This window comes from Protobothrops mucrosquamatus, unplaced genomic scaffold (assembly GCF_001527695.2).
Source record: "Protobothrops mucrosquamatus isolate PMUCROS unplaced genomic scaffold, P.Mucros_1.0 scaffold_211, whole genome shotgun sequence".
Lineage (NCBI taxonomy): Eukaryota > Metazoa > Chordata > Lepidosauria > Squamata > Viperidae > Protobothrops > Protobothrops mucrosquamatus.
In genome coordinates, this window is record NW_015386287.1 from 191,443 (window position 1) to 199,356 (window position 7,914).

Here is a 7,914-nt window from a genome sequence, read left to right on the forward strand (position 1 = left end):
GTTTATTCCTACTCTTTGGAAAACTCTCAAAAAGGATTGTGCATTGCTTTCTATTTGTTTCTCAAAAGATGCTTTAGAACAGTGGTCTTCAAGCTTGGCCCTTTTATGACTTGTGGATTTCAACTCCCAGAATTCTTCAGCCAGCATGCCTGGCTGAGGAATTCTGGCAGTTGAAGTCCACAAGTCATAAAAGGGCCATGTTTGAAGACCCCTGCTTTAGAACAACCATGTAGCACCACCCTTTTGAAACAGCCACTTTTCTTTGGTTCATGTAACCAATTGCTTCATTCAGGGGAAAAAACTCTTTCTTTAGGACAGGGCTAGGCAATTTTCTGAAGGGGTGAGAGTCACAGGAGGCCATAATATAAATGTCAATGGTTACAGTATATCAAATATACAGACAGAGCCAGGATTTTTTGTTTCCAGAGAGAGGGATTTGGTATCCTTCAATTTCTGTGTGCTTGACTTGTCATATTCATAGAAAAACTCATCATTTTTGGCTAAAAAAATGCCACTGAACTTTTTAAAACTCTTGGAAGATACTTTTCAATTTGTATTAAGACTATTTCTGGTCATTTAGTTGGGTGGCACCCATAGCAAGGTGTCTATATTCCTCTTGGTTATATCCCAAATATATGTAATTTATCAGGAGATCAAGAATGTAGGGAATGGTCAAAACTATTATATGACACTGGAAGGATGAATTTACACCTGACTTGCACTAATGGGTGTGTTGTCAAATTCTCAGACTTTTTTTTGTTTTGTTTTGACAAAGTGAAGGAAAAACAATTTAGACCATTTTTTTCAAACTTTGAGTGATTTTATTCACAATATACTGTAAACTCATGTCTTTCCCCCCTTTTAAATTTGTTATTCTGATGTATTCCTCTTCCTGTTATTTAGTTTGATATTAACCTTTTTTAAAAAAATGAACAAAATCCTAATCAGGAAACCATTATGGTAGGCATGAACAATTTAAATGGAAGAGGAAGAGGCAGTAACACAAGCGAAGTGTCCCATCTTCCTCCTTCCAATTTAGATATGACTTGTCAGGGTCAATTGGGGTCAGAGAGTTAAAGAAGTAACGTTTGTTTAGTCAACTTATTTTAAAGTCAGCCTCAGCTTTGTGTAAATTGGGATAGTGCTGGGAGTGATAGAATGTTTAAATGGCCAGAGGGGAGAGTTAGCAAACAAACAGTTAGGAGAAAATGTAGCTTAGAGGGCATATGAGTGACCGTCCAATTTTCATTTAAACTACTAGAATTTTGGAAAGCCCACAAAATAAATGAGCCTCTTTATTAAACTTGCAGAATACAGACCTTGTTCCTAACGCTCTACTATTCTTCCCACAAAGTCAATTTTAGCATTTGGCTCACTAATGACATTGGCGCTATCAATGATTTTACTGTTGCTTGAGCTAGATGACAAACATTTTGATATTTATGGATGATTCTTGAAAAGAAGAACATTCTTCCTGCCAACAGATTCTAATGGTAATTCAACATCAATAATTAAAATTCACATCTTGTTCAGCACGAATTCCAAGAGTTACAAATTCAAGATCTAACATACATTTTAGGAATCATATTTTACCACAACGTAATCTGCTTACCAGATTTATTCAGAAGCATGTTTTATATATTATATTTACTCTTGCGTAGCCCTATCTTGTTTTGCTGAACAGTAGAATATAGAATGATTGAGACAAGTATTGTAAAGTATATCTCACTCTATCATAGTTTTCATATTGGGACTAAAAAAAAAGTGCCTATCATGAAAAAGTAACCGGTCTATTAGTGGTCTTAAGCTGACAAAGCTATTATGATTCATTATTTATATCACCATTGAACAATCTTGGGGTATTATGAAAGGAGAGAGTTAAGGGTTGTGAGGGCCCTAATGCTCGGACCTTGTGTCATATGTGGGTGAAGTCTGGATATTCAATCCTAATTTAATACTAGTTTGCTGGCAGAATCTCTCTCCAGCTCAGTTCAGCTTTGTTGAGAACTCTAAAATGCAGCCATCAGACTTTAAGCAAGCGCTCTTCATTTTATTCCAGCTTCCTGACCAGCATAGCAATAGACTTTGACTCTACACACCTCTGAAGGACCCAAACCAAATTACATGCAAAAACCAAGAATGTTTTATAATTAAAGGTGTTAACTGTAGTTAGTGATTTTTTTTTTTAAAGGATCTCCTTTTTCTCCACAGAGACTGTTTAAAGTCACCAATGCACCTTGTACTAGCTCTGGGAGAAGAATGGAGGAAAGTAGAAAGGACGTTATGAGAATTGTTGACATTTATAAGATGCTGGATCTCTTCAAGTGGTGATTTTAAATCTCAAGCAGAAAACAATGGATTAAAAGTATGAGAACTGCAATGCATTCTGGAATAATTTTCTTTGAACTATTCTGAAAAGTATAGCAAATGAACTGCATAGAACAATGCCAAGAAACCTGTCACAGACACTTTTAAATCTTTGTTAAATATTATTATAAAATAACAAAAATATATTCAGAAAGGCAATATGAGCTATTGGAGGGCAAACAGAATATTTCACTCTGCAAAGTATTACAGATTTTATGATTAAGGATAATTAATGTGATTTATGACTGCCATACTGATTTTGCTTTTCTTGCTTCTTGTCTCTGTATTTAATGTTTTTAATATTTTAATATTTATTATTTTAACCGTAAACCAACCAGAGTGGCTTTTTAGAGCGAGATAGGTGGCATGTTAATTTAATAAATAAACAAGATGTATAACCCTTCAGACAACTACACCCTTCCTCAGAATATTCTATACCTCCCTCCTTCCAACTCTCACTAATAAGTATTTTGTCTCTTGTGTGTCTATCTAGTTCTTTTTGAGCAGTGATGTTCCTTGTTTCCTCCCTCTGGAAAATATTTCTTTAGTTATAGTACATCTGGGACCTTTTTCAATAAGTAGGGTTTTTATTTATCTTTGGGCATCCAGCTATATATTGTGTTTTTCGGTATTTAATGCTTTTAAGATGTCCAGTGTGAGTTATAATATAGAATCAAACCAATAAATGTTGTCCAGACAATACATATTTCCACTAAAAGTTTTGGAAAAGCAGATTTTAAACCTTTGCTTTTATTTCAAAATTATGCCTTAATCATAGTCTTCATACTACATGCAAATTCATCTGGATCCTTAAAGTTACACACTCTTTCATCACAGAAAGAACATAGTGTCAGGTTTTAGCCTTGTCTCATTATGAAAAAGTAGCCAAATAAATAATTCAAAATGTGCTGTCCACCGAAATTCAATATGCAAAGTTAATTCAATATGTTAATTGCCTGGACAACAATGCCTACAAGTTCTGTTCTTCGTGTGTAAATTCTTGCCTTCTTGTATAAATAAGATTTATATTCCTATTGATAAATAGCAATTTAAAATTGTATATAGTTGTATGCAAATGTGTACTTATGCCATTTAAATTCATTTTTATTTTATTATTACGTAAAAAAATAATACTACCTGCTAATAATCGAGCTACATGTTGGCTCAGTAGCAAAAAGATGTCCTAAATCAGACCATAAACCTAAACAGATTCCTGGTGACCGCATCTCTATGCAGTCTTCATGGTGCTGATATGGAAATAGTTTTTCATTGCATTTTTCCAGGAATTTTTTTCATACAATTTTATATAATTGAAGAGAACCTTAGGATTACATTTTACCACATCTTTAGTTCTTAAATTACAGTAGATATGTTCTTTAATGATCAACATCTGTGAATCTATGCTGTTTGCTTTTAATGTTCATGCTTCAACGCTCACTTTTTTTATTGCTGATAGTCACAGGAAGCATTCTTGCCACAGGAAACATGAGACACAAAACCTACCAATTTATGTTGATTCCCACAAATCAAATTATCTGTTATTATACAAATACAAATCTAGTGAAGCAAATACATTGCCAGCAGCATGTTTTACTAATGTATTCCCTGACTGCAAATTTATAACAACAAACCTAATAATTTTCACCGTAATATCCAATCATATGCAACCAATCATTCATGTTTATAATGCTCTCTAGGCAAATTACCCTAGAGTTTATCTGGATTATACTATCAAATAGTCGACTGATGGTTTCTCTACTGTAACTGGTAATAAGAAAATATAACACATTAAATTTCTGTCACTTAAAGTTACCTATAGATGATTAAAATGCAATCCATCTTTCTAGAAGTGCTAAAGCCTCAAGAGACTAGTTTGAATGTTATAATTCAGTTTGCACTCACTGAAAGCTGGCAACTGACATAGGACTTTATTTAATCAAATCTTATAATTGTTCTGGCAATTTTGGACTATTTACAGAATATCCTACAAACACTATAGGCTTAATTCGAATGCTTAGTTGTAATTAAACTACAAATGCTATTTAAGCATTCCAGCTTTTCCAAGATATCTGTATTTTCTATTTCTACTTTTCCAGGTAACCTAAGAATTGTGTACACAATGAATTAATCTCATAATTCAACTATGACTAATTGCAAAACTGATATATTATTTCTTTCAGTAAAAGTAGTCCAATATGATTTATATAATAGTATAAACTTTATAATAACTCAATCTTTAGTAATACATATATGAGAAAAAANAAGATATCTGTATTTTCTATTTCTACTTTTCCAGGTAACCTAAGAATTGTGTACACAATGAATTAATCTCATAATTCAACTATGACTAATTGCAAAACTGATATATTATTTCTTTCAGTAAAAGTAGTCCAATATGATTTATATAATAGTATAAACTTTATAATAACTCAATCTTTAGTAATACATATATGAGAAAAAAATTAAACCTCCCAAATCCAAATCAAATTACTCAAGGTAGAATAATAAGAGAAGTTGATATGTTAATGGTTTATTTAAAAGAAACACTTGCTAAGTCAAAATGTTTATCTTGCTGAATTTTATCTTCCTCCTCCCTAGAGCCAATATGGCATAGTTAGTCAACCAAAGGAGAAGTTAAGGAGAATAGAAACTGCTCCATCCCCCTTGACTTGCTGCAATGTCCACCAACTCAGAAAAGGCCTTTGAACAAGCAAGAATAGAAAGATGAACAGCAACAGGAGCAGAGGACCAGGCTGCCAAGCATCGGATAAATCAGGAGATTCAGGCAGTTCAAATGAGTATAAAGATTTATTGCAAGCTTAACAAGAATCTAACCAACTAGCTGTCAAAGGAAATGAGTGGGAGATAAGAGAGGCATTCAAGGTGGGCTGGACAAAGATCTCTTGCGAGCACACAGGGACTCATCACTGATGACCTGTTTGACCCCTACTTCAGGTTCAGTCTGGTCATCTCCTAAGCAGTCTCCATGTTTACAGGCCTTGACAATCACCTAACCATGCTACTGATTCTGGATGATGCTTTCAAGATTCGTCATCATACAGGAGCCATTAATAATCTGAGTTGTGAATACAACCAATTCAAGTTTAAAGTACAAGTAGTCCTCAATTTATGACCACATAACAGAGTCCAGAATTTATGTTGCTAAGTGAGAAATTTGTTACGTAAGTTTTGCCCCATTTTACAACTTTTCTTGCCACATTTGTTCAGTGAATCACTGCAGTTGTTACATTTGTAACACAGTTGTTAAGTGAATCTTAACCTTAATCTTAATCTTCCCCATTGACCAGAAGGTCGCAAGATGATCACATGACCCTGGGACGCTGCCAGTCATAAATATGAACCAGTTGTCAAGCATCCAAATGTAAATCACGTGACCCTGGGGATGCTGCAACAGTTTTAACTGTGAAAAATGGTCATAAGTCACTTTTTTCATTGGTGTTGTAACTTCGAACAGTCACTAAATGAATTGTTGTATGTTGTAAGTTAAGTACTACTTGTAATCTACTGTTATTTTACAATAGATTGCTTTAAATAACATTAGGTTAACGTTAAATAACTTTATGAGATTTAACTGATCCCCATATTGTTCTTAATGGCCGCTGTAAGAACCAATAACCAATTCTGGATTCTTTGCATTGATGAAAATCAGCAAGCATTGACAAATATAATTGTTAAGAACAGAACTAGATCACAGAATGCCTTATCTGCATCAATATTCTGCCTTGTTGAGTTAATTTCTCTCTCTCTCTCCTGCAAATCCCTTAAGTAATATACCTCGGAAATCATGAGGTATTTATTACTTCACCTGGAGTTAACTATAAAAGTCATGGGGGGGAAATTAACAGGTGCATCCACAGCAAGAAGATGCTTTCGTCCTGACATGTAACAAACCCACAGGTAAATGTTCTCTATCTCTAATTAACATTCACAAATAAGTAACCTCAAAATAGCCTCACTAGGTGAGTTTCAGAGGATCCAAGTATTAAAGTCGCATGTTATAGGCTCTGTTGATTTGGTGGATTATAATCTGTTTAAGGAAATGAGGGGTGGGTGGTATTTTTCAACAGCAAGATTTTATGTTGCACCATTTTTAAAAAGCCAAGAAATTTCACTATGACATTTCCTCAGATGCAGTTCTTCTAGACAGAGGGTATGAAAAAGTAATAAATGCTGAATTCAGAAACATCTGCTGTTACACCTTTCACGAAGCATAACAAGCATTTTATAAACAGCTTTATAAAATCAACATGGAAGGACACCTCTTTGAATGGGGCTTGTTCAGACACAGCAGTATTAAGACTCTTCATGTCACCACATAAGAATATCCATGGTCAAGGTGTCAGTTTACCTTGTCAAACCTGTTATTTGAAGGAGAAGACAATGAGGTAGTTGATTCTAATAAAAGGCTGGTAAGAAACCATAGAACTATGAGAATTAGCTCATTCCGTGTCAAAAACAAACTTAAAGGAAGCCCTCACAAGCTTTTTTTTAAAATAAAGCAGTATCTAATAGGAATATATAGGATAGCAATCTTAAACCACAACATTACTAAATTGATTCCAGACTTTCTCTACATATAAAAGTGCTATTAAAGTGTCACTAAATTGTGTTATTACAGAACCAGCACAGTCTGATGAACAGAGCACTGGAAGCAGGTTAGTGTGCTGTTATGCATGAAGTACATAGCCAGCCCAATCAACTATAAAAATATCAAAAGTTATTTCAAGGGCCAAAGATTTCTGAATTTCATTCCATGAAGGGCAAGGGATGTGCACGACAGAGCAGCTGGGGAAGTAATTCTTTGCTCAAACAGAAGTAAGATGAGGCCCACATATATACAACCTTCAGAACAGGATTTAGGATTTAAAACAAGGATTTAGAATGTTTATTCAGTGTAGATACACACTGAATAAACACATGTGTTGTCATGCTTTAATTTTTGCCTTGCTTTTGAAAGATACAATGCAGGTGAAAAGTTGTTACAGTTGTTGCCATGTCTTTTCAAAGATTATTATAAAGATAAAATAGGAAAAGATGTTCTGCTCAATGAGGTTTTATAAACATATAAACCAGATGGATTCTTTTATCAATGGTGTTTTCTGTTAGTCTGTATTATATATAACTTCAGGTCATTTGCTCTGATCTTTTGAACTGGCACCTTTGAACTTAACATGTTAGGTAGTAAGAAAGAATGCAATTTAGAATACTGTATTCATTCATTAAATCATGAATAGATATTGGTCACCTTTGGCCTCAAAAGCTTATTGGGTGACTATGAATCACTTTCCTTCTGCCCAACTTACATCATGTAGCTGTTCCTGTAGGGGAAAAAATAAGAAAAAGGAGAGGAATGTGTACTGCCCTGCTACCTTTTACAAAAGTGAAATATAAATGTAACAAATATGTTAAATCACTGTGTTGTACTATTGTTTCTTTTATATTTTACGATCCTTACATTCTACATTGATTGGCTTGAAATGCTAAATACAGGACAAAAAAAGAAGCATGTTAAAGTCTCTGATCAGC

The 7,914-nt window shown here is 34.0% G+C and overlaps 1 protein-coding gene across 1 annotated transcript in view; it reads right to left on the reverse strand.

The window, feature by feature from the left end:
* CCDC88C (coiled-coil domain containing 88C) overlaps positions 1–7,914 on the reverse strand; it is a 93,782-nt gene that overhangs the window by 58,249 nt on the left and 27,619 nt on the right. The window lies entirely within an intron of this gene.